At 46.9% G+C, this 15692-nt stretch overlaps 1 protein-coding gene across 1 annotated transcript in view; it reads right to left on the bottom strand.

Annotated features, from left to right (window-relative positions):
- E2F4 (E2F transcription factor 4) overlaps positions 1-15692 on the bottom strand; it is a 281939-nt gene that overhangs the window by 144686 nt on the left and 121561 nt on the right. The gene's annotated exons all lie outside the window — the stretch shown is intronic.

The following is a 15692-nucleotide window of genomic DNA, read 5'->3' as shown; positions in this document are numbered from 1 at the left end:
GACACCTTGTAGGTGGAGGCCAAGTTCAGCCACTCCAGCCTAAGATCCAGACTATTCTGGACTGGGCAGCTCCAAAAACCCAGACTCAAGTCAGGGCATTCCTTGGCTTGACTGGGTACTATAGGAAGTTTGTGAAGGGATATGGATCCATTGTGACAGCCCTCACAGAACTCACCTCCAAGAAAATGCCCAAGAAGGTAAACTGGACTGTAGAATGCCAACAGGCCTTTGACACCCTGAAACAAGCAATGTGCACAGCACCAGTTCTGAAAGCTCTAGATTACTCCAAGCAGTTCATTGTGCAGACAGAGGCCTCTGAACATGGGATAGGGGCAGTTTTGTCCCAAACAAATGATGATGGCCTTGACCAGCCTGTTGCTTTCATTAGCAGGAGGTTACTCCCCAGGGAGCAGCGTTGGAGTGCCATTGAGAGGGAGGCCTTTGCTGTGGTTTGGTCCCTGAAGAAGCTGAGACCATACCTCTTTGGTACTCACTTCCTAGTTCAAACTGACCACAGACCTCTCAGATGGCTGATGCAAATGAAAGGCGAGAATCCAAAACTGTTGAGGTGGTCCATCTCCCTACAGGGAATGGACTTTATAGTGGAACACAGACCTGGGACTGCCCATGCCAATGCAGATGGCCTTTCCAGGTTCTTCCACTTAGAAAATGAAGACTCTCTTGGGAAAGGTTAGTCTCATCCTCTTTCGTTTGGGGGGGGGGGGGGGGGGGGGGGGGGGTTGTGTAAGGAAATGCCTCCTTGGCATGGTTACCCCCTGACTTTTTGCCTTTGCTGATGCTATGTTTTGAATTGAAAGTGTGCTGAGGCCTGCTAACCAGGCCCCAGCACCAGTGTTCTTTCCCTAACCTGTACTTTTGATTCCACAATTGGCACACCCTGGCATCCAGGTAAGTCCATTGTAACTAGTACCCCTGGTACCAAGGGCCCTGATGCCAGGGAAGGTCTCTAAGGGCTGCAGCATATCTTATGCCACCCTGGGGACCCCTCACTCAGCACAGACACACTGCTTGCCAGCTTGTGTGTGCTGGTGAGGACAAAACGAGTAAGTCGACATGGCACTCCCCTCAGGGTGCCATGCCAACCTCACACTGCCTATGCAGTATAGAAAAGTCACCCCTCTAGTAGGCCTTACAGCCCTAAGGCAGGGTGCACTATACCATAGGTGAGGGCACCAGTGCATGAGCACTGTGCCCCTACAGCATCTAAGCCAAACCTTAGGCATTGTAAGTGCAGGGTAGCCATAAGAGTATATGGTCTGGGAGTCTGTCAAACACGAACTCCACAGCACCATAATGGCTACACTGAAAACTGGGAAGTTTGGTATCAAACTTCTCAGCACAATAAATGCACACTGATGCCAGTGTACATTTTATTGTAAACTACACCCCAGAGGGCACCTTAGAGGTGCCCCCTGAAACTTAAACCAACTACCCGTGTAGGCTGACTGGTTCTAGCAGCCTGCCACACTCGAGACATGTTGCTGGCCACATGGGGAGAGTGCCTTTGTCACTCTGTGGCCAGTAACAAAGCCTGCACTGGGTGGAGATGCTATCACCTCCCCCAGGCAGGAGCTGTAATACCTGGCGGTGAGCCTTAAAGGCTTACCCCCTTTGTTCCAGCACCACAGGGCACTCCAGCTAGTGGAGTTGCCCGCCCCCTCCGACCACGGCCCCACTTTTGGCGGCAAGGCCGGAGGAGATATTGAGAATAACAAGGAGGAGTCACTGGCCAGTCAGGACAGCCCCTAAGGTGTCCTGAGCTGAAGTGACTCCAACTTTTAGAAATCCTCCATCTTGCAGATGGAGGATTCCCCCAATAGGGATAGGAATGTGACCCCCTCCCCTTGGGAGGAGGCGCAAAGAGGGTGTACCCACCCTCAGGGCTAGTAGCCATTGGCTACTAACCCCCCAGACCTAAACACGCCCTTAAATTTAGTATTTAAGGGCTCCCCTGAACCTAAGAATTTAGATTCCTGCAACTTACCGAAGAAGAGAAACAACACCTCAGGGAGGACCCTCCGGCGACTCCGAGACTATGAGTAACCAAAGTTGTCCCCCCTGAGACCCCACAGCGACGCCTGCAGAGGGAATCCCCAGGCTCCCCCTGACCGCGACTGCCTGACTCTAAAATCCCGACGGCTGGAAAAGACCCTGCACCCGCAGCCCCCAGCACCTGAAGGATCGGAACTTCAGTGCAGGAGTGACCCCCAGGAGGCCCTCTCCCTTGCCCAGGTGGTGGCTACCCCGAGGAGCCCCCCCCTTGCCTGCCTGCACCGCTGAAGAGACCCCTTGGTCTCTCATTGAAATCCATTGGAAACCTGACACGTGTTTGCACACTGCACCCGGCCGCCCCAGTGCCGCTGAGGGTGTACTTTTTGTGTGAGCTTGTGTCCCCCCCTGGTCCGCCCTCCGAAGACGCGGGTACTTACCTGCTGGCAGACTGGAACCGGGGCACCCCCTTCTCTCCATTGAAGCCTATGCGTTTTGGGCACCACTTTGAACTCTGCACCTGACCGGCCCTGAGCTGCTGGTGTGGTGACTTTGGGGTTGCTCTGAACCCCCAACGGTGGGCTACCTTGGACCCCAATCTTAACCCCATAGGTGGTGTACTTACCTGCAAAACATAACAATACTTTACCTCCCCCAGGAACTGTGAAAATTGCACTAAGTGTCCACTTTTAAAACAGCTAAATGTGTTTTATGCAAAAAGTATATATGTTATTGTAATTATTCAAAGTTCCTAAAGTACTTACCTGCAATACCTTTCAAATGAGATGTTACATGTAGAATTTGAACCCGTGGTTCTTAAAATAAACTAAGAAAATATATTTTTCTATAACAAAAACCTATTGGCCTGGAATTGTTTCTGAGTGTGTGTTCCTCATTTATTGACTGTGTGTATGTACAACAAATGCTTAACACTACTCCTTTGATAAGCCTACTGCTCGACCACACTACCACAAAATAGAGCATTAGTATTATCTCTTTTTGCCACTATCTTACCTCTAAGGGGAACCCTTGGACTCTGTGCATACTATTTCTAACTTTGAAATAGTGCATACAGAGCCAACTTCCTACACTAAACTTTGAAGTTTGGGTTGTACAGGGTGCCCACTTTAAAGTGCAGATTCCGCTGACCTTGTTCCGGAAGCAGTCCATCACAGCAGGAGCAACTCTAATCTGATAGTCCTACAATACAGGCCATGGGAGTGACCAGAATATAGCACTGGGACGTCAGCCTCACTGATATATGCCTGTCAAAAGGTTACAAAGGCCTTATACTTTATGATTCCCTTATCAGTCCCACTGCCTTGCTGAGATGTGCCCAGACCCCACTGACCAGTGACCTTTTCAGAATCAAATAATCTTTTTCAAGTGCACATGAAAGGCTAGCTCTCCCTTCCTCCAGGGTGTACGTGTTCCACCCACCTGTCTAGAATGCAGGCAGTCCTTCCTCAAGATCGTGGGCTTCCAATATGGAATGCACAGGTCCCCCTGTACTATGCCACTCAGAGACACACATCTGCTGCACAGCACTACATACTGACACCAGATGATAAGTTCTATACCAATGAAGGCAACCAAGCCCATAGTGAACTACCCAATTCTCTGTCATATCCATCCACCCTGGTTTGACAATGTTGAAGTTCTCTATTTATCAATACTGACCTCTACATCTGTTACCACTAGGACTTTTTTGATTCGGATAGTTCTTAAGTCAGGCTACGAGCACTGCTCTGGTTCTGTGCGTTTGTAGCAGGCAATTATAATATCTCAGATTAAAGCCTATGTTTCGTGTTCCATCTAGGTCCTTACACCAGAAGTCTGTGTGTTTTATATTTTACACTGTAATGCAGACTTCGTGGGTCATGCCCCTTTTAACACTAAATAATGGTTATATATAACATATCACACTCTGGGCATAAACTATATTTGGTATGCCAGTGAAAGTAAATGAGCTCCAATAAAAAATAAATTACTTGGAGCAATTGAAGTAATAAGCATAGATTCACTCAATTGTTTTGCGGCCAAAATAGCAGGCTTGCATGAGTTTCTGTGCCTGTCTAAAGAACTATGGCTCCACATGGAGGGAAGGGTTTGGAGGAAGAACATCTAATATTTGGAAATAAAGCAGGTGTTTCAATGGACAGCCACAGGTATCTTGTTCTTACATCATCAACCAGTGGAAACCGCATCTTTGTTTATATCGCAGTCTAACAACTCTGGCATCTAGTGAATAGGTGGCTTGGGCTCAACTGGATGGAGCCCTGCTGGAGGGCCTCGCCAGAGAAGAGGCAGTTATGGGAGCAGATCTAACATGCAAACCAGTGCCAAAGGAACTGGTATCAGAGGTAGTGGACTAGAGCATCAAGAACTCAAACCTCTGTACTAGAGACCTTGGTTTAAATGACCAGAAAGTGGTGCTAAAAGAAACCGATAAGCAATAGGACACCACCACTTTCAGGCAGCTGGAATTTACCTCTATATATAAAAGTAGTTCTCTTGCTTGCTCTGGTCTGAGTATCCTGAGATGTTACTGATAGATGAACCCTTACCCAAAACAATGGCAGCTGAACACCAGACACTACTAATGGAAATTAGTGAACTCGAACCTTGAGTACCAATTAGTTTCTGGAGAGCTTCCTTTTTTAAGGGTTGGATTCAGTACTTAGCAAGGATGAATGGAACGCCATTCAGTTAGGCAGCTGCAAGACAGGTGTTACAACACAGTAGGACCAATGTCTAATACCACTGGCAGAGCGGCCCCCACCAGACAGGAAGTTCAACAGGAACAAACACGAGCTGCAGAGGTGGTGGCGATGATGAGCTGCAGTGGAGAGAGTCCCTCATCAACAGTGGGGGAGGATAGCCCGCTGAGTCTCAGACTCTGATCGTAGATCCAGCCTGTCCAAGTGTTCTGACATGGAACTGCTCACTGTAATGCCCGGGACTGCCGATTAACTCATCTAGAACAGCTACTTTGTTGGTATTATGATCATAATGGCTTGTGCTGTGTCTTACTGGGGGTGGCCTGAGGATTACCTGCAATCTCTCCTTAGACCCCTTGGCCAAGGTTTTGAATGAAACTTTGAGGTCGGTGTCTACTTGTCCTGGAGCGTGGGAGTTGGGATGAGTGTTGTTTGTAAGTAGTTTGAGGGTATGTTAGTTACGATCTATTGACTTCCCAAGTTTTGCCCAAGTCCCAGGCAACTGTGCTCTAAGTGGCCATCGTGGCCAGACAGTGGACACCCCTAGGGGACTGTAGCTCAATGTGATGGCAACCACCCTGAGTTATAAATTCATATCCTGGAACAATTAGGGGATGAGTAATATTGCCAAATGATACAAAGTCTTTTCATACCTCAATAGGTGGGGGGTCCATATTGCACTGCTGCAAGTAACACACCTGACAGCTAAGGAGGGATTGGCATTGCAGAGAAGATGGCGCAGTCAGGCCTCTTAGACTACTTATTCAGCTTATACAAGAGGGGTACTTATCATGGTACGGTGGGGGGGGTCCCCCTTCCATACTGGGGACTTGATAGACTCCACAGGCCGAAGGCCGTCGTAGTAGTGGGTAGGCTTGCTGGCCCGGATACAGCGATTATCAATGTATATGCCCCAAATGTGGATCATAGAACCTGCCTGGGAAACTGTCCAGGACATTGACCCCCTCCCCCCCTACCTGGTGCAGTCAGTTATTATGGGGGGTGGGGGAGGACTACAATTGTGTGGCAGACCCTGCCCTAGATCACTCCCACCCACAAAGAGGAACTCACCCGGTTCATAGGACGGCCCAGTCATTTACAGACTGGCGGACTAAATGGGGGCTAACTGACACATGGAGCTGTATACACCCACTATCAAGAGACTACTCCTTTTTCTTGGGGCTCTATGGACTCCATGCATGCCTAAAAGCATTCCTCTGCACTCCAGTTGTACAGGGCAAGCGGTGGAAGATCTAGCTAGGACCATCTCTGACCATAATCCAGTCTTCCTCTGTCTGGATGGGAATAAGAGCGACCCTGTATCCCTACATGGCGACTGAAGCCAAAATCCCAGGAAGATAGAGTCTTTCAGGACACCATTGAGGATTACATCTGACAATATCCTGAAGACAATACTAAAAGAACGTCCTCCCATTGGTGGAGTGGAACGCTTTTAAGACAGTGAGCAGGGGGAAGTGCATAGCAGAAACAGTGAGGGTGAGGCACACTTCACTAGGTGAAGGTATGATATCAGAGTCTGAACTGAAAGACATTGGGAAGGACAGTTCATGTCTCCCAGGTTTACACAAGGCCCTGTTAGATACCAAAGAGCATGTAGCGCGGTAAGTTGAAAAACTAAGATGCTTTGACTACAGAGAATATATGCTACATGTGCACATGAACCAGCTTGCTCCTAGCCTGGCTTGCCTACGCCGTTCAACGTGGCTCGTTCACTGTGGAACTTGAGAAAAACAAGGGGCTCGGCTTTATACACAGGTGGACATATTTACCAACATTTTCAACACTAGTAAGCTTGCCTCTACACAAGCGCATCTAGATAAACAGAAAACGCCATTTGGGAATTTCTTGGCTCCATTACTCTTGTGGGCTCTCACAAGCTGAGGAGTTTGGGAGTGGTGGATATCACACTGCAGGAGATAAGGTTGGTGCTGAAGAATATGGTGATGAGGAAAATACCTAGGCCCGATGGGCTCCCCGATTAATCCTTCGCCACATTAGCCCCCAAATTGGTGAAGCTTTACAAGGCAGCTAAGAACTCTGGCCATCCCCCGCCTTCCACTATGGAGGCTCTAGTGGTTCCATTCCTCAAAACAGGGAGACTGGCACATGAGTATAAAGCATATAGGCCACTGATGATGCTTAACATAGACTGTAAAGTTCTTAGCTAGGTCCTGACAATCAGACTTCTCCCCTTCATGACCAAACTAGACTACTGAGACCAAGCAGTGTTTATTCCTGGCCGCAACACTGCAACTAATATTAGGAGACTCTTTACCTCGCTGGAATCTAACACTTATGACCGAGGGGAAACTGCGGTGTTTACAGTTAATAGAGAGAAAGCCTTTGATACCCTAGAGTGGGACTTCCTCTAAACTGTGATGGAGCACTTGCACTTAGGGTGAGGATTCGGGGCTTGGACAAGGCTGTTATATACAAATCACACAGTCCAAGTGAGGACAGCTAGAATTATCTCGGAAAGATATATTGTGGGCCATGGGACCGGATAGGGCTGCCCCCTGTCACCCTTACTTTTGTACTCGCAATGGAACCACTTGCTAGCTGCGCTAAATCATGGGGCAGGTATCAAGGAATATCAGTTAGTGATCAGCAGCATTGTCATGCTGGCTCTCATTATATTAATGAGACTGCTGGATTTGGGTGGCAGCACCACCAGGTTGTGGGAACTGAATCCAATTCCACATCTTGTGACAACTGTCGGCCTGATACTTACAGCCAGCTAGCAGTACCTCACCAGCACCTGGAAGTGCCGGTGATTTCAAGGAACTGTGCCCGTTACATTCTGATTTCTCATGGAAATCGTGGTGTAACACATCTCATCCCTTTCTCTCAGTTACATTTGTCTCAAGCATGAAAAGAAAAAGAAGCAGAAATTGGTTCAATTTATTTTAATGAATCAACTGGCAGGTATTGCAATGATTAGGATGATAAAATATAATACAAACAATCGAGTGACAAAGAAAGTGAAACCTAAGAAAAGTCCCAACCTAGTGTCAGAATGTTAAGTATTGGAATTCAGACATACGTCAGTAAGGTACTACTAGAGTACAGCAGTGCTAGCCATAATCCACCCTTCAGGAAGGATCCCTAGGAAGACACCTTCCCCCAACCCTGAATATAGTAGTAGTGAAGAGGGCTGTTGGTCAACTGAGAGTCCTCTCCCATGTAGGCAGAGAAGACATCAGGTCTCAGCAGTGAAGCAACAGCATGCAGTGGCAGTTCGTCTGGCTGGAACTCTCCCTCGTAACGTGTAAGGGGCAGAGTTTATTTTTATAATGAAACAGCTGGTGTTCTGAGAAAACTGCCCTAACCTAAGAATACATAAGTTTCTCATGAAGTGGCAAAGATTGTGGTGTTCCACTTTGTACAGCAACAATATTGAATATAGCGTTGAGTAGAGTACAGAATGAGAATATCAGACTAAGAAGAATTAAAACAGTTTCTAGGCTAAATGCACATGAGATAAAACATTACTGCAGAATGAAGCTTCTGCTCAGATAATAAAATGAATACAAATAATTTGTAAATAAACTAAAGGGCAAAAACTGCAGACTTAGAGCTAAAATAACATGCCTATATAAATAGCCATTAAAATAAACTCACAACAGCATCACATTGCTTTTTATGCCTATGGCCTCTGAATATTTCTCAGAGACACGACGAAGGACCTAGTCGGTGCCAGACACCTATTCAAAGACTTTGGTTTGATGTCCGGACTGAGGGTCAAGCGGCAGACATCTCACCTGTCCCCGATGCTTGTGAATCACAGTCCTCTGGGGTGCTTGGGGGTGCAGCAATGGGGACCTTGATGCCTGCAGTACCTTGGGGTAAAAGTGCTCCATGACCAGCCAAACCTGCTGGATGGGAATGCCGGGATAGCAGTTCATATGCTTCGAGCATGCACTGATTTCTGGAAAATGCTTCCCCTGTCAGTGGGGAGACGGATTCTCTTCTTAAAATGTTTGGCCTCCATTGACTGTTGCACTTCTTTGTGGGTCTACCTCTCTGGATCCTCTTGGTGCTGTTCTAGGAAATGGATTCCCTCATTATTGCCTTTATATGACAGACGGGACATAGGAGAGTGGTTCTGACAATGTTACAGAATCCTGTGGGAGAGGGTGGTATAGGTGTCCCAGAGTTTGAAACATACTACATTGTGGTGCAGCTCCAGTGGCTTGCTCAGTAGTAAGCAGGGAGAGTGACCCAAGGATGGCCAGTTTGTACCTGACCTGCACAAGCTGTTTGGAGAACTCCTACTGATAGGGCTACCCCAGGCTAAAGATACTTCAGACTTCCAAGTGCTGCGGTGCTATTGGTTCAGGAGCTTACAAAAAACTTGAAAGCAGGTCCCAATCACTTGACATACCCTTTCAAACATTGGAGCTGCTATCACATGGGGTGTGTGTGTTGGAGTTTGATTTACCCCAGGGACACTCCATGATACATAAGGCAGTGACTGCTACGGTTCAGAAGCATTGGGGTGCAGGTTTCTCACAACCCGCTCCTCACAAGCGTGCCAGTATCTGTTAATGTCCTCAGCACGTTCAAAGCTGTCTTCTGCATACATATAGGAATCAGGGACGACGTTGTTGGAGCAAGTCCCTAGAGAATCAAGGAATGCTCCACTTAAACTGATCAATTTCTGTATCCTACAAATGGCATACCTCGCCACAGAGAAAATAAACATGTATATCAACATAACCGAGGCGCAGTGTCCGCGATGTGGGGCGGTGGGAACAGAATTCTTCCACATGCTATGGAATTGCCATCACTAGCATACTACTGGGAGGAAATTATGCATACACTCACAGACATTACACTAAGGGAGGTCCCCCGTACCCCAGGACAATGCCTATTGAGCTGGTTCTCCCACTCGCCAAAACCAAAGGGACCATCAAATTCTAGGACCCGTCTTTTACCATTAGTGAAAAGGGAAACCATGTGAAATTGGAAAACTACTAGGGGCCCAAGCTGCAACTTGATGTAGGGAATTAGACAGGAGTGCTGGGGGTGTGGTTTCATGGAGGGGGCCAGGGGCCTGGAAGGTATTTGACAGCTTAAAAGGCCTGGACCCCCCACACCTGTCCAATCGAAGGCGGCGTCCCCCGGCAGCCCGGTAAACCCTAACCACTGACTGATCTGCCTACTAGGATTATGATTCCATCCCCTGTTGTGTGCACACTAGTGTGTTAGCTTTCCAAAACCGACTACAGTTGACCTTTAATCTTAATCTTTTGCATATGCACACCCATACTGGGAAATATGAATGCATTCGATGAGCTGATTTTTAAACAAGACTTTGGGGTGGTGGACAGGGGGTCGCCATAGTTGGGAGTTACAACATATCAGTTTGCACTGTTAGTGTACTCCATGATGCTTCCTGTTGGCTTACCTTATACTGCTGCTTTAATGCTAAAGAAAATCTGTTAAAAATAAAAAAATTAAAAAAAATAAAAGATACCAGAATCATTCAGAGAAAAAAATAAGTGGAAAAAGAAAAATCAACAGAAATGATGGAGACGCCCATCCATATCTGTCAGCAACATAAACATTGTTTTTTTTAGCTTAAATGCTTTGGGTACAACTCACAATTTTCACTGAGAAGTTTGTGCATTTAATGTTGTTAAAACATGTTTGTAAAAGTGTAAGGCACATATAAAGTTGTATAATACATAAAGAATTCTCTGCAATTTTAACACATTTTAATACTGCCATACATTTAAAAATCAGACACATTTGCAGAGTGACACCCATATTAAGTATTAATCTCTAGCTCCCCATTTGCAACAAAAGAATGCCACAGACCTTTAAAACTCCAGATCCTGAACGAGAACACTGACGAATGTGAGAGAAAACAATAATGAAAAAAAGACAGTTGAAAGGAGAGATAAACTAAAACAAATGTAAAACAGAGAAGGGTAGAGCATAAAGGAGAGTAAATCAAGGGGTGGGGGGAGGGAGAAGGCCCACAAGGAGTAAAAGAGAGATGTCAACATAGGAGGGAGCAGGAATGTAGAGAAAAGGAGAAATTTGAAATATCAGAGAAGGGGTACAGGGAAAAAAAACAGAGCAGACGTAAAGTGCATGGACAGAAACAGAGAGGAAGGAGTTGAGTTGAGAGAGGTAAGAAGGCAAACTAGAACTAGAGGAGAGATGGGCCAGATGTGTGAAATAGGAAAGTGAGAAGGAGTGGAGTGGGAATTCACAGTAGAACAAAAATAGAGTGGACTGATAGCAGGGGGTAGAGGATAGAAAGGAGGGAAAGGAGGGATCAATGTCAGTAGGAAAGTGAGCTGTGACTGTGGTGGAAGTGGGCCACACCTGTAGTGGAGTGTACAACGTAATCCATGAAAATGTTTGGCATTGGCACATTATTTCATTTTACTTACACACTGAATTACTGCACAGCCTAAAGGAAAATAGGAAAAGGACCTTGGAAACACCATAATTGTAGAGCATCTGTGTCAAAACATTCTAAAGTCTTGAGACATTGGCTTTCAATATGTTTCAGGACAGAACACATCCCCAACCACCTGCCCAACACCACCACCCAAGAGAGCTAACATTACTGTGTTGGCCACTAACAGGGCTCTGGGTGGGCTACAAAGGTAACCATACAAAGACATCCAATGTATTGTCAGACTCCTGTCTTAGGGCTTACTCTTCTGAAGCTAGGACACCTGTGTCACCTGCTCTCACGGAGAGTAACGCGTTCAGACCTTTGTAATACCCTTTTTTCTTTTTCTACCTACTCGTTAACAAGGAAAGTTGAAATTAGGACTTCTAAATTCTAGATGTTAAGTTGCTGTACACCCAAAAGCATGTGCTCGTTTTACTAGTGGATCACTTATATACATTAAGAAGGTGTTTTAGCACAAATGAAGGAACCTTATACTTCTTGGTTGACAGAGGAGGAGGGATTATCGATCCGGGTAACACTAGTTCAAAACACACTTTGGACCGGTTGAACCATCCCTCTTTCTCTATATTATAAACATAAAATGTCTCTGAAGCAAATAAGTTGTGCAGTCTCAGGTTTCTGCTACACATCAAACAAAGATATATTAGCTGCTCAATGGAAAAAGCATTGCAAAGGTGGAGTAAATAGACAAACAGGGGACACAGAGAAGATAGGGTGCCACGTTCACTGAGAACACCAATGTAAATAGGGAAGATCATGAGCGTTCCTGTTAAAAAAAATACAAAGGTAGGCTCAGAATCACTGTATAAATATTCTAACTGCCCAAAGCATGATGAGTTGAGAAAAAATGTGATTAAGTGGAATGGGAACTGGCAAACCAAAGGAAATGATTAAGTTATTGATAAAAAGAAAATGCTTGACTGTTAGAAACCAGTAATTAAACACTAGCCATCTATTAGAGGAGGTTTTGGGAGGGGAGGAGTCAGATGCCAGTACTAAAAGCCACCAATGCGTTGGTATTGACAAGACTTAAGGCATGGGCACCCACAGGGCTCTAATCAGCCCTCCACATTCCAGAGGTTACGTATCCTTCATCGGCTGGAATACGGATGGACTTGACTGATAGAGACTGGGGTGATTTTATTGAAGAATATAAACTATGTATGTTTCAAGAGACAAGGGTTAGAATGGTCACAAGGTTGGCTTTAGGAGTTTCTTTGTGTCTGCCCTACCAACACAGACTGGGAGCCTCTGAATGCCTTGTGATATGAATAAAAACATATTTACAGTATCCTGTAAGAGAGGTAACCACGGGCTCACCAGACATCCAGGGTCTGAGGGTTACACATGACCAAGATAAACCATTATAACTGATATCTATAATAGAGGTACAAATGCCCAAATCAAATCGGCCACACTCCAACTCCTCAAAGCACTTTTGATCACTCACTCTAGTAACCATCATCGTACAGTTACAGGTTATTATTTAACATACGATCCACTGTCACACGATGTAATAAAGATGAAGATGCATTATGGGATATACCACACTTATCAACTGCATCTATGATGCACAGAGCAGACAAGTTTTACAAATGACTGACTGCACTCACGGCCTGTGCACATTCAATGGCTATTCTCCATCCGACACTTACGCCTCTCTGAACTTTCGAAGGGGGAGGATTCTACAGAAGCAGCATACATTACATTCTTTTGGACGCAAGGGTTTGTAGCCCCATGACCAATATAATGGTTGTAAAAAGAGAAGAGAGTGGGCATTATCCTAAAAATGCACCCTATGTTTTCCGTCGATCAGGTATCTATCGTCCTCCCCTAGTTACTTAGGCAACTTGACAACTAGTAATAACAATAGGACCATTAGATGGAAAGCTCTTGACAAGTCCAATAATTTTGTTTCAGAGATTTATGATACTCTAGGTTCTGCATGAAGACAGATGATAAACTGGACAACCCCAATGTAATTCTAGAAACTCATGCTAACCTCTTTAAAAAAACGAAAAGTTATTTTCGAGAAAGAATATAAGTCTGCTTCCAGAGCTCCCAAGCTTCAAGAATGGTTTACCTCAACTTACAGAATTGCAGAGAATATGCTTTTGGCAACAATCAAACAGGGAGACAGGGCCATTATTGTGGAAGCCAAGACAATTTATAAGGCTATGCAACGCTCTGCATAAAGGGGCTGGAAAAAAGAAGGTGGGAGGATTTATTAAATGCAGCCAAACCTAATGATGGTAACGTTTTCTGGCGTATAGTGAGCCGTGGAGGCTGTGACTGTCATGAAACCAGAGTTTCACATCCAGCCCGATGAATAGGAAACTGTTACAAACTGGGTTCTGGTTGCAGAAGCCCTCCCACGTTTTGCCTGGTTTTGATGCAGCTTTGACTGGAGTGAACAGGGTTCCTGCTAACCAAGTCCTCAGTATCCCCTGGTTACTTCATTCCCAATTGACCTGCCCTTTAGCACCTATAGTAAATCCATAGTGAAGGGTGCCTCTGGTACTTAGGACATAGGTCCTAAAGAGGATTCCCAAGAGCTGCAGCATATCTTGTGCCACTCGAAGGGACCCAGCTCCAAACTCATGCCGACTGCTACTGCAGGCTGAGTGGCAAGGTGTTCCAAAAAGTGAAACACAACATGGGGCACACCTGTGTGCCATGTCCCCTGACACTGCCTGTAATATTTGTAAGTCACCCTTACAGCAGGACTTACAGCCCTAAGGCAGGGAGTGTTGTAATATAGGGGAGGGCATATATACATGAGCAAATAGGCCCCTACTATATCTTTGTCAATTCTCAGACATAGGCCCTGATTCGGACCCCGGCGGTCTCGGCGGGAGCACTGCCGACAGGCCGGCGGTGCCCCGCAGGGCATTCTGACCGCGGATTTGGAAAACCGGCGGTCTCCCGCCGGTTTTCCGCTGCCCTTGAGAATCCTCCATGGCGGCGGAGCGCGCTCCGCCGCCATGGGGATTCTGACACCCCCTACCGCCATCCTGTTCCTGGCGGGTCTCCCGCCAGGAACAGGATGGCGGTAGGGGGTGCCGCCATCCTGTTCCTGGCGGGTCTCCCGCCAGGAACAGGATGGCGGTAGGGGGTGCCGCAGGGCCCCTGGGGGCCTCTGCAGTGCCCATGCCAATGGCATGGGCACTGCAGGGGCCCCCGTAAGAGGGCCCCACTCTGTATTTCAGTGTCTGCTTTGCAGACACTGAAATACGCGACGGGTGCCACTGCACCCGTCGCACCTTCCCACTCCGCCGGCTCAATTCTGAGCCGGGGTCCTCGTGGGAAGGTTGATTTGCCCTGGGCTGGCGGGCGGCCTTTTGGCGGTCGCCCGCCAGCCCAGGGCAAATCCCAAAATACCCTCAGCGGTCTTTCGACCGCGGAGCGGTATTTTGGTGGGGGAAGTCCGGCGGGCGGCCTCTGCCGCCCGCCAGACTTAGAATGACCCCCATAGTAAGTGAAAGTGGAAGCCATTCTAAATGCATGTGCTGTACACAGGTCATTACAAGTTCCCTATCTACATGATGGCTTCACTGAAAATAGGGATATTTGGTATTAAACATCTCGTATGAATAAACTCTCATTGATTCCAGTGATGGATTTATTAATATGTGCACTTAGAGTGTACCTTAAAGGTGCCCCCTGAAAACCTACCAACTACTGGTGGGCTAACTGACTAGTTCTAGCCAGCTTGCCACCACCAGACTGATTTCTGACCCTCAAGGGTGAGAGCCTTTGCTCTTGGGCGGTCAGGAATAAAGTCTGCTCTGGCAGGGCTGCCAAACATGCCTCCCAACAGGATGACCTTCAAATCTGCATTCCAAGGCAGGAGGATTCAAAGGAGCCCACTGCCTTTGGTATGCAGATCTAGCTTCCCTCAGAAAGGAGACGCCAGCCCCCCAGCCCCAGGACCCATTTAGCATCTGGACAGGCAGGAAAATGAGCTATGGAGGATGTGTGTTGCATTTTCAGGCTCGACACACCTCTAGGGTGACAAGACTGAAATAAACACAGCATAAGAAATGCCACCATCTTGTGTGTGGTGGAATTCGGAATTCTGGAACAGGGTGAAGCCCACTCCCCAAAGGAAGTGGTCATCTAAGGGGTGTTAGTAACCCCCTCCCCTCCAAAGGTAAGTATCCCACTGGCTACTACCCTTCACTCTCCTTAAATTGAGCATTTAGGGGACTACCTGATACCAGGATCCTCAGATCATTGCTGGACACAAAAGAAGGCGTGGACAAGAAGCCTGCTGACCCGGGAATCATGGAGCACAACAAACTCTTGTGCAGCAACTGACCTGTCCTGCCTCTGCAGCCTCCAAGAAACTAGGAGAGCTGCCAGTGGTTCACAAATTGCCAAAAAAGGACTCCCTTGGAGCAGAGGAGCTGCTTCTCTGAATCTGCAGGCAACCAAAAAAGAACTGTGAAGAACCGGGACTGCCAAAACCTGACGCCGGACATCACCACTGCACTCCTAGC

Source organism: Pleurodeles waltl, chromosome 12 (assembly GCF_031143425.1).
Source record: "Pleurodeles waltl isolate 20211129_DDA chromosome 12, aPleWal1.hap1.20221129, whole genome shotgun sequence".
In the NCBI taxonomy this organism is placed as follows: Eukaryota; Metazoa; Chordata; class Amphibia; order Caudata; family Salamandridae; genus Pleurodeles; species Pleurodeles waltl.
The sequence above is the reverse complement of the archived record's forward strand: the minus strand, read 5'-3'. Positions and strand labels throughout refer to the sequence as shown.